The 23,158-nt window shown below is 47.3% G+C and overlaps 1 protein-coding gene across 1 annotated transcript in view; it reads right to left on the bottom strand.

Annotated features, from left to right (window-relative positions):
- Window positions 1–23,158, bottom strand: part of TMEM132B (transmembrane protein 132B) — a 900,530-nt gene that overhangs the window by 535,377 nt on the left and 341,995 nt on the right. The gene's annotated exons all lie outside the window — the stretch shown is intronic.

The raw sequence follows: 23,158 nt of genomic DNA, 5'->3' as shown, positions 1-23,158 counted from the left end.
AATAGGTGGTGTGACAGGAGTAGTTGGAGGAACAGTTTTGTTTTTAGCCTGTGGACAACTGCTGTCAGTTTTCCAATGCCCAGGTGTTTTACACACATGGCAGTAAGGCTTTTTAACTGTGGTAGAGGAGGGAGCTTGGGACCCACCACCCTGTGTGGAGTTTTGGGGCCCTGAGGAAGATTTCTCTTTTGCTTTATCCCCACCCTTCTCTTGAGGCTTGGTGGTATCTTTCTTTTGGTCACCACCCTGATTTTTAGGCCTAATCCTGGTCCTGACCCATTTATCTGCCCTCTTTCCCAATTCTTGGGGAGAGGTCAAATCTGAGTCTACCAGGTGTTGATGGAGAAGCTGGTTCTGACAATTACTAAGGATCTGCTCCCTCATAATCAAGTTGTACAATCCTGTATAGTCCTGCACCTTGCTGCCAGTTAACCAACCTTCCAAAGCCTTAGTGGCACAATCCACAAAATCAGACCAGTCCTGTGTCTGTGTCTTCTGGGTATCTCTGAACAACAACCTATATTGCTCAGTGGTTAAGCCAAACCCATCTATCAGAGCACTCTTCAGGACTTTGTAATTGTTTGCATCCTCATCACTGACTGTGAGGAGCTTGTCTCTACCTTTGTCAGAAAAGGAGAGCCACAAGATAGCTGCCCACTGACTTTGGGGTACCTGCTGTACTTTGCAGGCCCTCTCCAAAGCAGTCATCCATTTGTGGATGTCATCCCCATTCTGATATGGGGGGACTATCTTGCTTAGGTTTCTATGGTCATAAGACCTATCCCTATCTCTAGGAATGTTGCTGCCACCAGTGGGTTCTGACCCACACAATTTTTGCTCTCTAGCCAGAGCAAGCTTCTCTTTGGCAAGGGCAATTTCTTCCCTCTGAATCCTCAGATTAGCTTCCCTCATTCTGGTTTTATGCTCCTTTCTCTCAGGTGAAGTCATTCCCCTGTGAGAGGAAGCATTAGAGATGCTAGAAACATGGGAGTGGATGGATTCCCTTGAAGGGGATCTGTCCCTCCTGCTTCTCTGTGAAAGCCTACTTGGGGGTCTGTATGGGGGGACCCCATGCAAACTCCCATGTAAACTTAGGTTAGCCTGGCTAAGTCTTCCTACTTGGCCCTGGCTGTCTACCTCTTCCTCTGAAGTCCCATCTGACTCATCTGTGGTGGGTAGACCCTTATCTACAGCTATGGCACCATCCCTGGCAGCTCTTTCAGCATCATAGGCCTCCAGAAGCTCCACTAGCTGTCTAAGGGTAGGGTTTGCACCCTGTTTTATTCCTCTGGAGGTACACAATTGTCTCATCTCCTGGAATGTTAAGGTATCATACCTAGAGGGGGTCTTCTGCAGACCTGCCCCTCCTGAGAGAGCATCTACTTGATCTCCTCCCAGAGGCATGATCTAGTGAGGGTGTGGTGTGTGCACCTACCTACACTAGTTGTTTCTACTAAACCTCTCTAGTAGTTGTAGTCAGGGTGTGTTACTCCCTTCAACCTACAACCACTAAGTCCAGTAGGACTTAAGTATTATAAACTATGTTATATGTACCTAGACAATATCTGTGTGATCTTTCAATTTAGTATCTCAAGATTACAATGGTATTACAACAGCAAGCTCAGATCCCAACCGCTGCTCACCAATGTGAGAAGTTGGCCTGATGTATGATGTCACTAGTTATAGTGTACACCTTATATCAGTCCAAATACCCTTATGGTGATTGGTTGTAAAGTCAACCTTATAGACCAGCTATCCTAGTGGTAGCATGGACAAGAGCAGTCTTAGGCTAAACTCTGAATGGCATGTGAAGCCAGCTGTGATACCATATATAATCCCTTGAATACCAAATGAAAGGACACCACAACAGATATATATATAAAATAAAGTGTATTTATTCTAAGCAAACCCTCAGCACTCTTTATGAGTTTAGAGGTAAGTACAACACAGTCTTATTAATGCATACAGTAAGTCACACAGGTAAGTAATACAGTTAGGCCCTAGGGGCCACGCAAACCATATACTAAATAAGTGGTATAAGGACCACTGTCACGGAAATAGAATAGGCCTAGGCCTAGGGAATCGCTGGGGCTACACTACACTAGCGTGAGTTAGGAAGTGGGAGGCCCACGGGATTCGTGTGCAGAGTGGAAACACTCACGCGTAATGCGTAAAAGTCAATAGCAATGTTACAGTTTAGAAATAGATAGATTTAGGACACTTCCGGAGTAGCTAGGAAGTTGAGACTTGAAAACTAGACACTAGGATAGTCGCTATCCTGATGAGCACCGGAGTACCCAAGTTACCTAGCCCACAGGCTGCGGGTGCATAGGGGTGAAGATGCGTCGTTTTCGTCGTCGACTCCTATGGATGCCTGAAGAAAGATGCTGACAGGCAGTCAGGGGAGAGTGTCCGGTGGATCCCAAGCCTGGGATCAAGAAGAGAAGAAACCTGCAAGCAGAGGGGACAGAGTCAAGGTCACTAGCCAGTGACCACGTGGAACCAGGAAGGAACCAGGCGATGTCGTGAAGAGTTGCAGGGGAAGGTGAAGCTTGTCGCTGCAGCCAGGAGGACCAGGAAGCGTCGAGGACGACCAGGACCAGGAGGCGAGCTGTCCCACGAAGGCTCTTGCTGTCGGCGGCGTCGAAGTTGGACTAGGACTCACCAAGCCTTGGCAAGCGGAACCCACGAAGAACAAGGGACTTGCTTCTGGTGCAGACCAGGAAGGTCTGGGGTGCTTCTTCTTTGCAGAGAAGCGGGAGCCAGTCTGGAGGAGCCAAACCAGCGCAGAAGATTTCAGGGAGCGTCGTCACAAAGGCCACTAGCCAGCGGGCAAGCAACCGGACAGACGCGGCAAGCAGGAAAATGCTGAAGGGCCCCACGCAGGACTCGTGGAGTGTGGGGGGCTGGTCTTCGGTGCAGATGGTGCTTGGGGTTGGGGCTTCTCAATCCCCGGTGCACAACTTCGAGGGTACCTCAGAAGCTGCGCTGTAAGTTACTAGCCACTTTTCCCAGGTAGCCGGTCCCACGTCGCTCGTCGCCTCCACGGATCTCAGCTCTGCTGCAGATGTGGATGAGGGTCGGAGAAGTCTGGAAATCAAGGCTCTGGTCGGGCTCTGCAGTCGGTTCCTCGTCGAACGTTTCACAAAGCAAAGGGTAGTCACTTGATGGTGCCTGTTTGCACAGGGTAGCCACTCCTTGGCTACAAGGGAGATTCTTCAGTCTTCTTCTTTCGTCGAATGTCGAAGGTCCAGAGTTTCTGTTCAGTTTTGCAGGTTCAGGATAATCTAGAGTCTTGAGGCCCAACTCCCACTCTTATACTAATCTGGGGGGCTGGGATACCTGCTTGGTCACGCCTTATGGGTGGGACCTGGGAGGGGGTGGTTACACCCACTTCCCTTTGTCCAGTTTCGCGCCAGAGCTGGGGCTGGAGTGCCCCAGCGCCGGTTTGAACTGGACTATGCAAGGAACACCTTGTGTGCCCCAGGCATGTCTCATTCCTTTCAGCCCACCCTGCCCCAATACACTAAAGGCTGTCTGGGGAGGTGCTAGCACCTCCCCAAGCAGGAAACCTATTGTCCAGGCCTCCCTGGCTGGGATCACTCCCAGCTGCAGGAGGTCAGACTTGTGTCTGTGGCAGCAGCATCCATTTTGTGATGCTGAGGCTTTGGTTAGAGTTAAACAGCAAAGTAGGATTTTAACATGTCTCTCCCTCTAGAAGGGAGGAATAATATCCTCATCACCAGAAATGGTATGGGGGTATTATTCCAAAGTGTTAGACACCTTACACGACATGTTTTGATAAAGCCAAACCATAGTTACCATAACCGTTTAAGATTATAAGGCACTTTAAGAGTATATGGTAGGCTATATCATAGAACAGCTATAAGGACTTGGTTCCGAAAGCTGCAGACAGGCTCAGCTCATGCTAGAGCACCATCTCACATGTTACCAAGCACTCTGCCTCCAGGATTGTTAAGGCCTGCCATAGGAGTGACTGATAGGTACACATGTGTCTATATATAAGGGTAGATATAGGCATACTATATCTAAGCAAGGGGTGATTACACGACCTTGCCCCAGCTGAGTGATCAGCCAGTTGTGTCTGATTGGAAGGCCAGACCAGGGGTGGCATAATACATGCTGCAGCCCCTGGGAGGCCTAGGGTACACCTATGCCCTGGGTACCTAGGGTACACTGTACAGGGTCCAATAAGGTGATCCTTACCAATTGGTTATGTACCTAGGGTACATGGAGTCCATTTTACAGAGAGAGCAGACAGCCTGAGACCCTGAATGGCAGGATCTCAGGCCAACTAAGTCGAAAAACCAGCTAGACACTAGGCAAAAAGTTGGGGGTAACCATAGTCAGATATCCACCTTCCTACAACTCCCACCCCAGCCCTCCTGCAAATTCCATTCCTGGGCCTGCCATCTGGCTGGGGGTATAGGAACGGGGGTAGGCCTGGCTGGCATTCCATACTGTCCTGCTCTCTTTCAAGCCCAGCCTGTTTATACCTAGCCCCCTTACTAGCCTGCTGTCTGCAGCTGCACAGCTCCCCCTACCAGATAACCTCTAGTCTATAGAGAACAAAGAATGGCAGCTATGTACACACTTCTGCACCACCCACTATAGTCACATACAGATCACAAAAAAAGATATATTGCCCACCTCACATGACTAGCTGCCACAAGGCCATACATCAAATACAAATCCCAATTCAACAGTTCCCAGTGTAGGCAGGAAATTCTTTATTCAATGTCTTCTTAATTAGATTAAGCAGGTACAGCCAACACATTTCGCCCAACACCAAGGGCTGCTTCAGGGCACTCTGAATGGTGTCTAATGAGAACTATTCGTAATAAAACACGCCGTATTCCTGGTACAAATTCCAAAGATCCTTTTAGTGTCTTCAACGCAGTCGTTTCTTAAAGGCTGTAGGTGCATTCGTGAAATCATCAAAGTGTTTAATCCATTTGATATTGAGAGTTAATCAGGAGTCACTAAGCATTGTAGAAGGAGCTGACATAGTTAATATGTCCATTACCAAATTTCAAGAACCAAATTTGCGTATTCCTGAAACCGTCGGAGACATCCTGCTCCCGCGTCTCTCCATTCACGTCTTTGGTCTATGCAGGCCACTTATCACCTCATCAAAGCGGCTTGGCTAAGCCTGTTAAGGCTGACCAATCAGGAGAGCCTGCTGTAAGGTTGGGCTTTGGCTCACAGAAACGAAAACCCTATAACTTATTTTCTGCATTATTTATGATAAAATCATCAGTGGCAAGTTCTTGGGTTCATAATTACCAATCTTTACATCCTTGAATGACATTTATTAGCTCCTTCCTAGCAATATATATATATTTAAATAAAATATTCCAATCTTAGCCTATGGAGCTAAGTATCTCCAATGCCTTTAAAAATAACAGCAGTGCTTATTGCGGAGCAGGAAATCTACTGAGCCCCTAAACCTCCCTGTCCTAATATATTCTAGGAACTTATAGGTAGTTTGAATCACCTTTGCCTTATTATATTCTAGGCAATTACATGGGTCTGTCATTGCGAATTGTAATTAGACCCGATTACTATAAACCTTTTTCATCAGAGTACTGGCGCTGTGCCTGTTAGCAGAGCCCTGGGCACAGTCAGTTACCACCAGCATCAGTCAAAAAATGGGGGTGATGGGAGCAAAAAGGATGACTTTCTCACATACGGCATCTTGGGACCACAGATTTGCCACAGTGGGCCAGCAGATATGCCTCTGCATGACAGCTGATACGCCATTGTGCCGAGCTATAAGTCATGATTGAGCCGTGTCAGGGAGACTCGTCTCATGGCAGCTCTGGAGCTGAAAGTTGGACATCGTTTTGGGGAAGAAGGGATGGACAAGCAGGAGACAGATGCACACGTTGAGTTATCTTACGGCTCTTGGGGGGTGGTCATCACAGCTTCTTTCATGGTCCCAGATACTTTACCTGCACAGAGTCACCGATTTCATCTTTCAAAATATTCTGTAAAACAAACACACCTTTGAAGATGGCCACAGGGCAGCCATACTCAGGGAATCCAGAGGTTTTACCAAACTTGACTTAAAAATCCAAAGAATGTATTGGGTGATAATTGTAGCGCTGGAAAGGAAACAGGGATGGGCTTCTGTGAGCTCTCCTACCTGAATAAATATTTAATGACCACAGAATTGCAGAGCTCTGCCGAACCCGGAGTAGATTCTGCACTGCGTAATCCTTCTTACGCATGCGTTCCATTGCGACGCATTATTGGATGCATTCATACTGCACTGCGTAATCCTTCTGACGCATGCGTTCCATTGCGGCGCATTATTGGATGCATTCATACTGCACTGCGTAATCCTTCTTACGCATGCGTTCCATTGCGACACATTCATCATATTTAGAGGGAAAAGGCTTTTCTCATTGTTTATGGGCTGCTTATGGTTTGTAGTAGGGACTCTTAAAAACAAGTTTACTGAAGGTGCACTGTGTCACAAGGACAACCCTACATGCCCACAGGGACCAGGGACAGAGTTAAGTATCTATACAGAGTCCACTGTGGGTCTCTTTACGTGAAGTAGGTTCCTTCTTGTACTACTCTGGCAGGGGCAGCTGGCATGGCTCGAGGGTGCCGGGGCGGGGGGGTTGCGGGGAGGGCGCACGCGGGGATACGCAATGTAAAAAAATAAAAAAACAATTAAACACTTACCTTTCTGCTGGGCCCCACATCTCTGCTCCTGCTCTCCTCGTCGGACTTGAGGAACAGGAAGCATAGCTAGGCTCCCCTGACCAATCACAATTCTGGTTCGACGCTCAGCCATGGAATTGGGGCCTGGGCTTGTTCTCCATACAGGCTGTAATGCAGCTTGTATGGAGAACAGGGAAAGTGTGCATGACTGGTTTGGGCGGCCCGAGAGGACCAAGCAGTCATTGTGCACTTAGAAGTGGGCAAATCATTCCTCCCTGCCTTGAGAGCAGAGCAGCTCCGCCCACCCGCCCGCCTGCAAAGCAGAAGGAAGCATAAAATGCTAATAACTCAGAGTTATTATCATTTTATGTTTATTCTTCGCACTGTTGAAAAGCAGTGGGGCAACGCTCCCCTGCCATAGCTGAGGAGCGGCCACTGTACTTTGGGGAGACCAACAGTTCATGTTTTACTGCGGCAACCTAGTGGCACGTTCTCACTTGGGTTGCAAATACAAAAACACAATCAGACTGAGGAGGTTTCTGTTGCTGGTATAGATTCTCCTTCAATATATATGCAAATGACGCGCAACTCATATCAATAAAAGTGCAGCTGATGCAATGCTTAAGTGTGCGCATAAATACACAAAATATGTACAAAAGACACCATCAATGCTCCCTGGTTCTTAGGCCATTGTTCTAAGATTAATGTGGGTCCAAAGAGCGCAACGTGCTGTTACATTCTCCCTAATGCACTTGCATCTCTTTATCTCACCTCTTTCTTTTATCTCTATTACTTCACCCCGCCGCATGCCAACCTTGGCTTGCGCTCTGTTTACTTTCTTAAGTCATTCTGTATTCTGCATGGCTGATTCCCTGTAAGGCTCTTTACTGTTGCCCAGTTGCATCTGGAGCTGTACATGGATGGACAAATTTGGTCGTGCTGATAATAAATCTACTTTTTATTCATAATTGGAGTCTGGATCATATTTAACAATGGCGACGAGCTGAAAAACCACTCTTGTCGTTTCCAGCACGGGTACATAGTGTTTCTTGGACCCACGGATATTAGTTTATTTTTGTTTCAAGTAGACTTGGAAATCCATAACCCTGCTATTTTGGCTTTCTACATATGCTGAAGAACAGTTCTTGATTACTTGCTACGTGAAATTATCTACTTTATATTTTACAAAAAAAAATATTTGTTTCATGTGCCTTGATTGCACCCGCGGCTGCTTTAGCTTCTGAAGTGTGGAGATTGCACCTGCGACAGTATTTTCTTGTTATTCGTCAACTTTGCGTCTAACGTAACGATTTGTGGCATTCCGCATACAGTCTTCAAAGTGTTGTGAACCCAATACTTACCAACCGCCTGTCGCGCATCCCCGCATTGTTCAAATCCAGCGAGCGCCAGGTGGCGCCATTTGGAGTTTTCCTTTTCTTCACATTCAGAGTTCCAACTTCAGGTCCTGGATTGCGGCCATTCCTAATACACGCCCGGCACTACGTCTTACGTAACACGTAGCGCCAGGGAGCGTGCATTGGTATCGGACGCCATATTGAAAATCACCTTGACAACCAACAACGCCACAGACGCCGAAACCTGGACTAGTTTACGAGCGTGTATGTAACCGCGTTGTTTCCTAATTAATTGCAGTGAGTACATTGGACATATATCGACCATCGGAATTGCTTGAAATCAATTCAGGTAATTGATTTATGACTTTATTTTCAGCCTATTGGGGTAAACGGTTATGTTTTTTTAGATTCCTTATTTAAACTAAGAACTTGCAGCCACAAAGCAAATATTCTGTGTCATACTTCATGTTTAATTAAGGGAAATGTTTTCACCATTCTAATTTTTTACACAGCCATAATTATAAAGAACTTTTTCATCACTAAATATGCAGTTTGATCCCCCAACAAAATTTCTACAAATAAAAGGGGATCCACCCATGCCATGGACAAGGTGGAAAGAAGAGTTCATTGCGTATATGAAGGCCATTGATGGGGAACGCATGGGAGCTGAAAGAAAAAAAAAATATTTTTTTGCACTGTTTAGGTTCTGAAGGAAAGGTTATTTTCAGAACATTACCCCAAATTGTTACACCAAACGAAGGAGGAGGAGATAATATGAATGTGTACGTTGAAGCATTGATGACAATGGAGAAAAGGTTTAAACCCGTCACGAGCATCGCTTTAAATAGGTTTAGGTTCTATACTGGAGCACAGAAAGAGGAAGAATCTTTCGACGATGTCTTGACCGCTTTAAGAGCTCTATCTTTATCTATGATGGATGAAATGATACGTGACCAAATAATAGTACATGTAAAGAGTAAAAAAATACAAGGAAAATTATGGGTCATGGGAGATCCCAATTTTGCAGAAGCGATAACCGAAGCTAAGGCCTTGGAACAATCCGAGAAGCGGATGGAGGTTGTCAGACAGAACTCTAGTAAAACTGTTACGGAAGAAGAGATATGTGTTGTTCAACCCAAAAATGAAATTAGGAATGACCATCCTCAGTCACATGGAAGATATAATGGTAACAAATTCAATACTACTTATGTTCACAAGGGAAATGATACCTATACTAACCATAACATATGTAATAGATGTGGTAATAAATCTCATATTGCGTCTTTTCCAGGTTGTCCAGCCATTAATAGAGAATGCTAAAATTGTGGTAGGATAGGACATTTTAGTAGCGTGTGCAGAGATAAAAGGCATCATTCCGCCCGAGCACGTGGCGCAGTGTCCTACTTAGTTGATAGCAATAAAACCACCAAAGTCAGTGAAGTCTCAAAAACTAACAAGGGTTTTGTTGGATCCATTATTGACGGCGTACCGGACAACCAGATGAAGTCTCCCAAATGTGAATTCCAAATTTTGGGAGTAAATGCAATACTCATGGTGGATTCTGGTTCACCACGGACAATTATCACTTATCAGTACTATAAAGAGAAATTAAGCCATTTTATTCAATATGACAATCTACGACCTACTGACATAATTGCAGAGAGTTTTGACAGAACGAAAATTGAAATTGAAGGGTTCTTTCATGTAGAGTTACATTTCAAAAGTAGGTGTGCAGAGGTGAAATTATACATCACACAAAAGGGGGTGAACGTTTTAGGCTGGCGAGACCAGTGGAAATTGGGTTTGATATTAAATCCATGGTCTAGTAAACCAGTGTCTCTATGTGACGAACATTTGATAAAAAAAAGTTGCAGTGGTAAATACAGATGTCACATCAAGTTGTAGAGAAACTAAATTGATTAATACATATGACAAGGTTTTCTGTGATAAGTTAGGAAAGTTGAAAAATTTCTCACACAAAATTGTGTTAAAAGAGAATGTTCTTCCAGTAAAACAGAAACTGAGGGGTGTCCCAATTAACATTAGGGAGGAATTGAAGGAAATGTTGAAGGAATTGTATGATAAGGGCATCATTGAAGCCATTGAATCCTCTGAATGGGTTTCACCTATTGTTCTTGTTCGCAAACCTGATCAAAAACTGAGAGTCTGTGTGGACTTGAGGGCGTTACATTCAAACATAGTAGTGGACTTTCACCCCCTACCAAATATTAATGAGGTAGGTTGCATGTTAGAGGGTGCTCACGTTTTTTCCACACTAGATTTACGATCCGCATACCATCAAATAGAATTAACAGAAGAATCTAAAAAGTACACTGCTTTTATTACCCCACTGGGTCTGTACCAATATACAAGGATGCCTTTTGGACTGGCGATGTGGATGACTATGTCAAGTGCTTTCAAGATGATATTTTAATTTTTTCAAGAAATTAGTCTGAACATATTGTACACTTAAATGAAGTTTGCAAAAGATTAGAGAGTCACGGACTCCCCCTTGAGGCGCACAAATGTAAATTATTTAAACATTCAGTTGAATAATTAGGACACACTTTGTCTGGTGATGGGGTAGTCTCCAAAAAAGGCCAATATTGATGCTGTTCTTTGAGCTCCCTCACCAGATAACAAAGAACAACTATTATGTTTCGCAGATATGTGCGAATATTATAGTAAGTTTGTGGAGAGATTGGAACCTTTGAGAAAATTGTTAAGACAGAATGTAAAATATGAATAGGCAGAAGAACAGCAAAGAGATTTTGAGGCCATAAAAAAGATATTGTCAATGCTCCCACAGTGAAGCCTTTCCGGATGAAAAAGGAATGCATCATCACGGTAGATGCAAGTTTATATGGCCTCGGAGGAGTTCTTTCACAAAGAGGAGTGGAATGTCGCTTTTGCCTCCCGTACCTTAAATGATTATGAGCGCAAGTACGCAGTTATAGAAAAAGAACTCCAAATAATTATAAAGGCCGCCGCAATGGGCCACCAGTGCCGCATGGCCCCGTTTGAAAGTGCAACAAGCAAGCGGGAAAGCGCACCTGACCTGCTTGTCAGTTTTAACTGCGCCTGCAGTTCTGGGCTGCCAATTGCCGCCGCGACCATAGTGCGTGCAGTGGAATGTTGTTGGTCCGTCCCAGCCAGGGCCGTCAATCTTGTGAAGCGTGCGAGCGCTACCCAATGACGGCCCTGGGCATCTTTTTGGCCAGCCCTTGCGTCTCGCGATCAGAACATAGCAGTGACGCGTCACGCGCTTCACCACTACGCCCTCTCGTGAGGAGTAATTCTGGGTGGCAGTGCTGGGCGATTTGCTGCCTAGTGGCTGCTGCATGAACCAACCCCGGCAGTGCCACAGAGACAATGGAGTGAGGTCAGAGTAAGACTGAGCTCAAAAAGTGAAAGTTGCAGCTAAACATTTTCAGAGGGGTTGCTGCTGACTCCGGAGCCTCTAGGGTAGAGGCCCTCAAAGCCTCTTGAGCAGAACTGTGAGCGAGGATGCTTGAGTTTATCTTCTGTCTAGGACAAGGCCCTTCGTTTACGGCCGCACACACGGGGCAGGAGCGGGGCAGGTGCAGTGCAGGCAGTGGTCGAAGTGGGCAGGATCGGAAGGGTACGGCGTGCCCCTACTTCTTTTATTAAAAAGATTACCTTCCCCTACTTTTTCTTTTCAAAACTGTGTCCCAGGACAGCAGAAATAGCAAAGGCCATCAGATAAGGCTCGGCTTGCTTTCGTGGACGTTCGGGGACGGGCAGAGAAGGAATAGGACTCGGGCAATGTCCTCTTCTTTTTTGTGCTGGCAGCTGTCCTCCCCCCCCCCCCCCTTCCTATTATTCCCTCTCTTTCTGTCTTGCTCCTCACTTACTGAAAACCATGACTTGAAGAAAGGGGTCACAACCTCTCTTTCCTTCTTTCATTTAGTTGCTTCCCTGTGAAATGGATCCAAAAAAGAAAAACAGGAAATTCCCTTTTTCTGACATTTTTCTATTCCAGCGTGCAGTGGGATGGAGAGAAATGCACCATTCCTGGAGGTACTGCAGTACCTGGTTGATGGGTGGATTGGAAAACAAAATGTGTACCATGGCTCTGTTTATGGATGTGGTCTTTTTAAACCATACTGCTTACGTTTATTAAGGATATAAGCAATGGGCATTGAAACGGGTCCCTTCAGGGCCCTGTAGTCATGTCCTTAACTTTTCAGGTAAAACCACTCGCTGATTTTTGAATAGTGAGTGAGAGATCGCTATGGTAACCCTGTTGTTTCTGCTTACATTTCACATGCTTTACTTAATCTTGCATTCCCTATGAGTGTTTGCTTGTACTTTTTTTTTTTAGGCAGCATATTACTCTTATCAAGTGCATAATTTGAATTGAGTCACATTCAAGTGTTTATAGCGGGCACAATTAGGTTGTAACTGAAGGCAGTGCGAGTTTCCCTCAGTGGGGCAGTATGGTGTTCAGTGGGGGAGAGGATGTGGCACTATGGCCAGAGCTGTGAAATTTGGAACTGGGGAACCGGGTTCAGCCTTCATGACCAGTCCACCAGACCACTCTACTGAGGGAGCATATTCCCATGCTAGACCTTAGAAGGCCTCACTAGACCTCAGAAGGCTTGATGTCTTAGCACAAGCAGGTGTATCCTAGTGGTGTCAATTGTGAGTTAACCTTGAAGGCCTGTCCACTGCAATCCATACTGAAGTTCATCTCCAGTCTTGCAGGCAGGCCTACGAAATTGTAAATTGATACTTGTATAGCGCACTACTCACCCGTAAGGGTCTCAAGGCGCTTGTACGAATACCGCTGTGGAACCCATCCTGGCTTTCCCTGTGAGGCGTCCACTCCTGGGCACCCCCAAGGTGGAGGCCAGGCATCCTTAGCGTTGTGGGGGCTGTTGTGGAGATTAAGCAAGCTATTGCCCAGAGTTGCAGAGTGGGACTCTATGATTGGAATGGCACCGAGGCGAGAATTATCAGGTCCGTGGAATTTTTGAGCCCAAGACCCACCGAGGCGGGGAATTGAACCCTGGTCCCGGGCTAGACCTCTGCATCAGGATCTGACACTCTAATCATTGAGCCACACTTCTCCACGAAGCAGCACACCCTAGAGCAACAGTGATCTAGTCGCTGTGACTCTGTCACTGAGGTCACATGAACCTTGAGCGGGTTAGGGCGGTGCGAACGGTGTGACCGCACTGGGTACTTTTTGGGTGGGTGCGTAGTGTTTGCAAGTATATTATGGTTTAAAAAAAACTTTCTGCCTCCTTCCTTGCCTCCAGCAGTTTTCAGAAACAATAAAAATGTCATGATAACTTCAGTGATTAATGTTCTTCCTAGAGAGAGATCGGAGTTTTGTCTAATGAAAGGGTTGACTCCTGGAAAGGTAGCACAGAGGGTTAATGTGCCTGCTGCAAAGAACATGTACCATGCAGATCACAAAGTGCACTGCTTTAATGGGGGGACCATGATGAATGGTCATTTAATGTCAGCTGTAGATGATGGATCCCTGAACAGTGTCATATATGTGCATGTTTGCATTGTGCTGAGGGGATTACCAGGTAATTGTTCACGCAGCTCTCTGATGGATGCCACATGCAGTTTTTCTGAGTCCCCAGATAGATCATGCAGTCTGTGTGTTCTCTTTTGAACTGCCAGTCACCGGTATATTCAACTGTGTAGCCTTAGACTGTGCATGTAACTTGCATGATCGAGGTAACTATTAGCGGCGATACTACGTGTCTCTCGGACCTCTTTCAATTGCTCACCGGCCTTTTACCCCCCCACCCCTCCTCCCCAGGGGCGACAATCTGAGGGATAGCCCCGGGCGCCACAAGCTCTAGCAACGCCTCTGACCTTGCTTGGCTCCCGGCTGCCCGCGTCATGCAGGTTTGATCTGGGGAAGGTCTTTCCAGCACCCTCTTCCTCTCTGGGATGCTCTGCCCCATGGGGAAGCCTGTCTTCAGCTGCTGTAGACCCTTCTATTCTGTCAGGGAGAAGCGGTTCCACCTCCTCACCTGGGACACAGTGTCCGCCCTCCCTCCATGGCCAACGATGCATGTGCAAGCTTCACCTGTTACACACAAGCACCGTGTCCTTGGCGCAGGGCGCGTCTCCAGTGTTCACAAGTTGCACTGGCACAGTTAACGTTTCAGATGTGAAGCACACAGAAGGGCCAGTGCCAGTCTTGTAGAGTGTGGTGTGAACCTGCTGGGATTCGAACCTGTGACCATGAGGTTAAAAACCGACCCCACGGTGAAAGCCTCCACTGAGCCACTAGGCCCAGCTTCTTGAGGACTTCAAGTGGGCCATCTACAGACCCCTGTGGGCCACCCACAGCCCCCAGTGGCCTCCGTACCGTCCCTTTCTGATCTACAATCTGAGAAACCGAAGGCGGGGGATGGAGTCTGCCCCTGCAAGTCTCTCATTGTTTGACTGGCACCATTAACCCCTGAATGAATACATAGACATATTTAATATTAAAAAGTGAGATGACTTTTAAAACTATAGCTATGGAATAGTATGACCTCCTCTCTTAAAAAGTTTAACAAGGGGAGAAGGAGCTACATGAAATATAGTTTTTCTGACTCAGAGAAAACCCCATCAGGGGGTCAAGAAGGTTATCGTTATTTTAGAAATTTTAGGTCGTTTTTCATGTCACTAATGAGCAGCAACTTGCGGTCTCTGCATCAGGCCAGGTTTCCACTTCCAAAGGCCATGGGGACTTCACCAGGGTTTGTGGCGTCGGGGAAGCGGGTGGTGCATTAGTGGTGCGAGAGGTTTAAACTCAAGCGCCCCACACTCTTCACACGAGAGAAGATCTGAGAGCCCAGACCAACTCACAGACCAAAGATACCCCAAGGTGGCCTACAGACCACAGATGCCCAACGGTGGCCCACAGACCACAGATGTCCAAAGGTGGTTCTCAGACCACAGTTGCCCAAAGGTGGCCTACAGTCCACAGAGGCCGCAGATGCCTGAAGGTGATTATCTCCACTGATACATACAACAGAGGTCGAATGTGGCCCACAGACCACAGATGAAGAAGGTGACCTACAGACCAGAGATGCTGAAGGCGTCCCACAGATCACATATGTCAAAGGTGGACCAAAGATGCCAAAGGTGCTCACAGACCACAGAAGTGGCCATCTCCGCTGATACAGCCCACAGATGCTGAATGTGGCATACAGACCACAGAGGCCAAAGGTGCCTTCTCTGCTGATACAGACTTCAGATGCTGAAGGAGGCCCACAGATGCCCGACACTGGCCCACAGACCACAGATGCCTGACAGTGGCCCACAGACCACAGATGGCAAAGGTAACCGATAGATCACAGATGCCTGAAGGTGCCACACAGACCACAGATGGATGAAGGTGGCCATCTCTGCTAATGCAGGGGACCTGCACCAATGTGTATAAGAGAGCAAAGACCCAAAAGAGTGCAGAAGTCTGAGCCATCGAATGTGTACACGAGTCCAAAGCCAAGAGGAAGACCCAGAGGGGCACACATCAGATCTAAAAACAAGCATGGTAGCTGCCTGGGTGACTTACATGAATGACAACTCACTGTGGCTGCAGCCGGCACTCGAAGAGGTGGACTCAGAGGTTGTCTTTACAAGAGATGGAGCCTTAAGGAAGAGCTCTTGGTTACTATTGTTAGAGTTGACGGTAGAGGGATAAAACTTCAGGGGGGTGGGAGGAGGCCTCATCTTGTAGACTATGAGCAAGGGTCTCTGGGACGTGAATAAGGCACTGGGCTCATAGGGAGAGGTGAGGACAGGAGGCAAGCAATGTGTGGACCAGTTCTGTGGTGGCGGCCTTGTACCGTGGGCTTTGTGGTTCACCCTCACATGCAGTGCCAGGGTTGGAGCCATGACCAGATCAGGAGTCACCAGGCTGGAGTCATCTACCTGTGAGAGCAAGGGCAGACTGCTCAAAGAGTGACCCTTGGGTCTAGGGGAGCAGGTGAGATCTGACCTGTGTCCAGGCGGGGTGGGTTCTGCTCCAGCTGCCAACCTCGAGCGCTCTTCCATTGGGGCGCATGTGCAGCAATGGACTATCGCTCCCTTCAAAGCGCTTCACGACACCTCCTCGTGCCACCATTGCTGTTATCAGTGGTCATTCACTCGCGGTGCTCACCCTGCTGTGCACATGGTGCCTCGTGCCTACATGCACATAGGTTGGCGCTATCTAGATAAAGGTATTAACCACCATCACCCCAACAAAACGCCCATACTCAGAAGATCTCAGGGGGCACCACATCTAGAACAGTAATTCCTGCACACAAAGTAAACAGTAAACAAGTTCTAAAAAAACTGAGATGAAAAACTCAAAAATGTGCAATGGTAATGCAAAAAATACCGCCTGTGCTCAAGAAAACATTCTTAAAATTAAAGTATTTTTGAAAGAATCATAAATAACAAATGTTTGTTAGTAGTAGGACATCTGCACTTCCCAAAACCTGTTTTCATTTTTTTAAATCAAATCCTCGAATACTCTCATAAACGTGAACCTGATTATCTTAGACTGCTTGAAAACTAACTTCAGTCGTTCCCAAAACAAAATATATTTTTAAAATGAGCATAAACGGGAAATAAATCCCCAATGCCCTCATTATACGGAAAGTAATTAATTTAAAAATGAATGTGATTCCACACTCAAAGAGGTCAACAGAATCCGAAAGCTTAAAAACAAATATGTCCTCGTACATGAGCGTGTGATTACAACAATTCCAGAACCAGAGAAAGCTCTGTTGTCTCAAGCAAACATTGGCAAAACCAACAGGGCTGGCTTTTTGTAGGGAAAGGCTTGGTAATAGACTTTGCAGGTGTTGTCTCAATGCTGTCCTAGAAAGAAACTCTCCTAACAAAAGCAACATGTTGGGCTACAGTCATTGAAAGCTGGGAGTCGGTTCCCTTTGCTAAACCAGCTGCATTAGCAAAGTGAAGGTGTGGAGAAGAGTGGTATGCAAAGGAGTCAGAAACTGAGGTGTGGGATGTAAGTGGTTAACTTAAAACACCTTCAAGGCAAATATTGCATAGTAGATACTTTTGGCAAAAGACCGGCACTTCCCTTGAATATTCAAAAGCAGTGGCGAGCCTGCATGTGTTTTCCATGTGAATGAAAGGAGCCATGAATCCCACACATTATCATGACACCAACAAAAAACAAAAGAGTGTCCAGCGGCAACCAGTGACCTGCACTCTTTGCTTATGCAGGGCTAGAGCATGCAAACAGCATACACTTGCTAAACCAAAAATAGCTATTTAATATTCATGCCAATAAAGTAAATCCCTCAAGGTGTAAACACGATTTTAATCACAAGCTACGAGTCCGGGGACATCCGCAGTTTCAACTTTCCCATTTCACCAAAACCTAATGCGAACAGGAAGGTGCCCGTCCACGCACACCGCTGCCGTGTAGAACAGCCCATCCAACAAAGGCCAACAAATGAAAGGCGGTCCCTGCAGGGCGCTACCTCTAAGCCTCCCTCCTCCTGAACCTCTTATGGGCCACATGCATCAACATTAAAACCGGTCTCAAACGGGCAGATTCGCAGAATCTGCCCTTTTGCGCCCGGTATATTTGCATTTGGGAAGCATCATCCCAAATGCAAAAAATGCCTTTTAAAATATCGCAAAATTTGCGATTACTTAAATACGATTGAATTTAAAGAATCGCAAATTGTGATTCCTTAAATGCAATGCATTAAAGAAACAAAAATTGCAATTTCACAAATATGAATCGCAAATTACCGTCAATCTAAAGTTGATAGTAATTTGCGACTTCTTTGAAAAATGAACTCATTTTTCAAAGTCCCATGTTACGCACACACATACCCTTGGGGCATGTGTGTGCGGAACATGTGGTCACATGGCAATTTCAGGGGTGCAACAGGGTGTCCTTTTGGCACCGTTGCACCCTTGAAATTGAATGCGCAATTTGGTAATACCTATTGGGTACTTGTGCATGCAATTCCCATTCATTCCTATGGGCCTCTAGACCCATACGAATGAATGGGAATCAATTCCTTAATTGGGACTTGCAATTTGTTTTGCGATTCATACATGCATAGGCAATAGCGATTTTTTAATTGTGATTCTTTAAATATCGCAATTAAAGAATCGCTATTGTCTATTTTATGCATGTGCACCATGTTGCTTTTGGAAGAGCCAAAGACTGAATGTCCCAGCCAGCTACAGCTGCCTCTAGGCAGACCTAAAAGGAACGGGGCCAAAGATCAATAGAAATATGTTCCATAACATTATTTGAGGCTAAAATGAATTTAGAAAATCAAATCAAAGTTATTCTGTAGAACTTAGGTGCACATGCATCAAAATAGACAATAGCGATTCTTTAATGGGGATTTTAAAAAAATCGCAAATAAAGAATCGCTATTGCCTATGCATGAAGGAATCGAAAAAAAAAATGTGATTCCTACACATTCCTTAGTTGTGACTCTAAGGGATCGATTCCCATTCATTCCTATGGGTCTGGAGGCCCATAGGAATGAATGGGAATTGCAGGCGCAATTTGCGAGTACCCAATAGGTACTCGCAAATTGCGCATGCAATTTCAAGGGTGCCAAAAGGACACCCTGTTGCACCCCTGAAATTACAATGTATCCACATGTTGCACACACACATGCCCAAGGCCATGTGTAACATGGGACTTTGAAACATGCACTTTAGTGCATATTTCAAAGAAATCGCAAATTACCATCAACTTTAGATTTGCGGTAATTTGTGATTCATATTTGCAAAATAGCATTTTTTTTGTTTAATGCATTGCATTTAAGGAATCGCAATTTAAGGAATCTCAAATTTTGCGATTCCTTAAATTGCGATTTTTGCATTTCATCACAAATGCAAAAATACTGGTCGCAAATGGGCAGATGGTGTGAATCGGCCTGTTTGCGACCGTGGATGCATGGGGCCCTTAGTCACTTTAATAAGGCATTTGTACAAGTATATAATGTTTTAAAAAACAAGACATTTTTCATTTAAAAAATCCAGATTTTAACTTTCAGCATCAGTTGCGGGCGTAACTTTAGCTGATCTCCAAGTATGAAATGTTTTAAAAGAAAATGATACAATAAATCTTGACTTGCAGGTAATGGTAACCAATATCTTGAAATTTATTATTTAACGGTGAACATATTTTTATCTGTTTGTCATAAAATTCATGTAATAAAACACATTAGCGGTTGAGGGTGTTTTTTACTTGCCATTTTATTGCCCCAGTTTTTAACAATATTTGCTTAATTGTTGATTTTCTAAGCGACGGATGTAAGTCGGGGCCTCTAAGCTCTGCTCGTTGTTGATTCATCCTCCATTTTTATTTCTGATCACTGACGGCGATATGACAGGCTCTTGCCTTTTTAACTCCTAATGTCTGCCCTCTTTTTGCCGGTGCACACTAGTGCTTTCATCGCACACTAGTGCTTTAGTCGCTCGCACACTAGTGCTTTCATCGCCCACTAGTGCTTTAGTCGCTCGCACACTAGTGCTTTCATCGCACACTAGTGCTTTAGTCGCTCGCACACTAGTGCTTTCATCGTCCACTAGTGCTTTCATCACGCACTAGGGCTTTCATTGCACACAAGTGCTTTCATCGCACACTAGTGCTCTCATCGCACACTCCTGCTTTTGTCGCTCGCACACTATTGCTTTCATCGCACACAAGTGCTTTCATCTCGCACTAGTGCTTTCATCGCACACTCCTGCTTTTGTCGCTCGCACACTAGTGCTTTCATCGCCCACTAATGCTTTTGTCACTTTCACACTAGTGCTTTAGTCGCTCGCACACTAGTGCTTTCATCGCACACAAGTGCTTTCATCTCGCACTAGTGCTTTCATTGCACACTAGTGCTCTCATCGCACACTCCTGCTTTTGTCGCTCGCACACTATTGCTTTCGTACTAGTGCTTTCATCACGTACTAGTGCTTTCATCGCACACAAGTGCTTTCATTGCACACAAGTGCTTTCATCGCACACAAGTGCTTTCATTGCACACCAGTGCTTTCATTGAGGTCCCCAAGCTACTCTTTGCTGCACTTGAGCTGCTCACAGGAAAAAAGCTAAGGAGACCAGCTTAACTTTTAGGTTCCAACTTTAAATTCCTTCACATTTACAGAACATTGTAAACTTTTTAATTTTATATTTATCTTCTATATGTACTAGATGTCCAAGACCCCCGAGGCCCATGGACCCCGGGGGGGGAACCACTGGGGTGATGTCCCTATGTCTCGAAAGGTTTCGAATTGAGGTCTCTGGCACCAGAGCTGGGTAGCTCAGGTGCCCCCACATCTGGCAAGAACTAGGACGCTTCGGTGCCCACATATCTGGCCAGAACTGGGGAGCTCTGGTGCTCCCACATCCGACCAGAACTACGGAGCTCTGGTGCCCCCACATCTGGCCAGAACTACGGAGCTCTGGTGACTCCACATCCGGCCAGAACTAGGGAGCTCCGACCCCTTACACATCCAGCCAGAACTAGGAACTAGGGCGCTCTGGTGCCCCCACATCTGGCCAGAACTACGGAGCTCTGGTGCCCCCACATCTGGCCAGAACTACGGAGCTCTGGTGCCTCCACATCCGGCCAGAACTAGGGAGCTCCGATCCCTTACACATCCAGCCAGAACTAGGAACTACGAAGCTCTGGTGCCCCCACATCTGACCAGAACTAGGGAGCTCTGGTGCCTCCACATCCGGCCGGAACTAGGGAGCTCCGGTCCTTTACACATTCAGCCAGAACTAGGGAGCTCCAGTGCCCCCACATCTGGCCATATCTAGGGAGGTCCGGTGCCCCCACATCTGGCCAGAACTGGGGAGCTCTGTGGCCCCCACATTGGGCCAGAACTAGGAAGCTCTGGTGCCTTCCAGACTCGGCCAGAACTAGAGAGCTTCGGTGATCCATATTCTGCCAAACTAGGGAGCTCAGGTGCCCCCACATCTGGCCAGAACTAGGGATTTCCGGTGCTCCCACATCCGTCCAGAACTAGAGAGCTCTGGTGCCACCATATCCGGCTGGAACTAGGGAGCTCTGGTGCCCCCACATCCGGCCAGAACTAGGGAGCTCTGGTGCCCCCACATCCGGCTGGAACTAGGGAGCTCTGGTGTCCCCACATCCGGCCAGAACTAGGGATCTCCGGTGCTCCCACATCCGGCCAGAACTAGGGAGCTCTGGTGCCCCCACATCCGGCTGGAACTAGGGAGCTCTGGTGTCCCCACATCCGGCCGGAACTAGGGAGCTCAGGTGCCTTCCACATCCGGCCAGAACTGGGGATATCGGGTGCCCCCACATCCGGCCAGTAATAGGGAGCTCCGGTGACCTCACATCCGGCGGGAAATAGGGATCTCCAGTGCCTTCCACTATCATCCAGAACTAGGGACGTCCGGTGCCCCCTCATCAGCTGTATTGCAGCTTGTTCACCTTACGGATATTTTTTATTTCTGTCATACCGCTCAGAAAGGAACACAACACAAGCTAACCTGGCCATGGCCTTATGTTCCCCTGAAACCTCTCTCACCACCGAGACTTAGAAAAGGTGTCTCAAGGCAGAAGCGGCGAGGATGCTGAGAAGGGAAGGGCATGAGAGGGTAGGGTAGGACAGGGTAGGGTATGTGAGGGTAGGGTAGGACAGGGTAGGTGAGGGTAGGGTAGGTGAGGGTAGGGTAGGGTAGGGTAGGTGAGGGTAGAGTAGGGTAGGGTAGGGTAGGTGAGGGTAGAGTAGGGTAGGGTAGAGTAGGTGAGGGTAGGGTAGAGTAGAGTAGGTGAGCGTAGGGTAGATGAGGGTAGGATAGGTGAGGGGAGGGTAGGGTAGGTGAGGGTAGTGTAGGTGAGGGTAGGGTAGGTGAGGGTAGGGTAGGTGAGGGTAGAGTAGGGTAGGGTAGGTGAGGGTAGAGTAGGTGAGGGTAGGGTAGAGTAGAGTAGGTGAGCGTAGGGTAGATGAGGGTAGGATAGGTGAGGGGAGGGTAGGGTAGGTGAGGGTAGGGTAGGTGAGGGTAGGGTAGAGTAGGGTAGGTAAGCGTAGGGGAGATGAGGGTAGGGTAGGTAAGGGTAGGGTAGGTGAGGGTAGGGTAGGGTAGGTGAGGGTAGGGCAGATGAGGGTAGGGTAGGTGAGGGTAGGGTAGGGTAGGTGAGGGTGGGGTAGGTGAGGGTAGGGTAGGGTAGGTGAGGGTAGGGTAGGTGAGGGTGGGGTAGGTGAGGGTAGGGTAGGGTAGAGTAGAGTAGGTGAGCGTAGGGTAGGTGAGGGTAGGGTAGGTGAGGGTAGGGTAGGTGAGGGTACGGTAGGTGAGTTGAGGGTGGGGTAGGTGAGGGTAGGGTAGGTGAGGGTAGGGTAGAGTAGAGTAGGTGAGCGTAGGGTAGATGAGGGTAGGATAGGTGAGGGTAGGGTAGGTGAGGGTAGGGTAGGTGAGGGTAGGGTAGGTGAGGGTGGGGTAGGTGAGGGTAGGGTAGGGTAGGGTAGGTGAGGGTAGGGTAGGGTAGGTGAGGGTAGGGTAGATGAGGGTAGGATAGGTGAGGGTAGGGTAGGTGAGGGTAGGGTAGGTGAGGGTGGGGTAGGTGAGGGTAGGGTAGGTGAGGGTAGGGTAGGTGAGGGTAGGGTAGGTGAGGGTGGGGTAGGTGAGGGTAGGGTAGGTGAGGGTGGGGTAGGTGAGGGTAGGGTAGGTGAGGGTAGGGTAGGTGAGGGTAGGGTAGGTGAGGGTGGGGTAGGTGAGGGTAGGGTAGGTGAGGGTAGGGTAGGTGAGGGTAGGGTAGGTGAGGGTGGGGTAGGTGAGGGTACGGTAGGTGAGGTGAGGGTAGGGTAGGTGAGGGTGGGGTAGGTGAGGGTAGGGTAGGTGAGGGTAGGGTAGGTGAGGGTAGGGTAGGTGAGGGTAGGGTAGAGTAGGGTAGGTGAGCGTAGGGTAGATGAGGGTAGGGTAGGTGAGGGTAGGATAGGTGAGGGTAGGGTAGGTGCGGGTAGGGTAGGTGAGGTGAGGGTACGGTAGGTGAGGTGAGGGTGGGGTAGGTGAGGGTAGGGTAGGTGAGGGTAGGGTATCTGAGGGTCGTTGTCACCACAGGCGGAACCTGAGTTAGGATGTGGTCTGCAGCCTCTTTAAA

This window comes from Triturus cristatus, chromosome 11 (genome assembly GCF_964204655.1).
Source record: "Triturus cristatus chromosome 11, aTriCri1.1, whole genome shotgun sequence".
Classification (NCBI taxonomy): domain Eukaryota; kingdom Metazoa; phylum Chordata; class Amphibia; order Caudata; family Salamandridae; genus Triturus; species Triturus cristatus.
The sequence above is the reverse complement of the archived record's forward strand: the minus strand, read 5'-3'. Positions and strand labels throughout refer to the sequence as shown.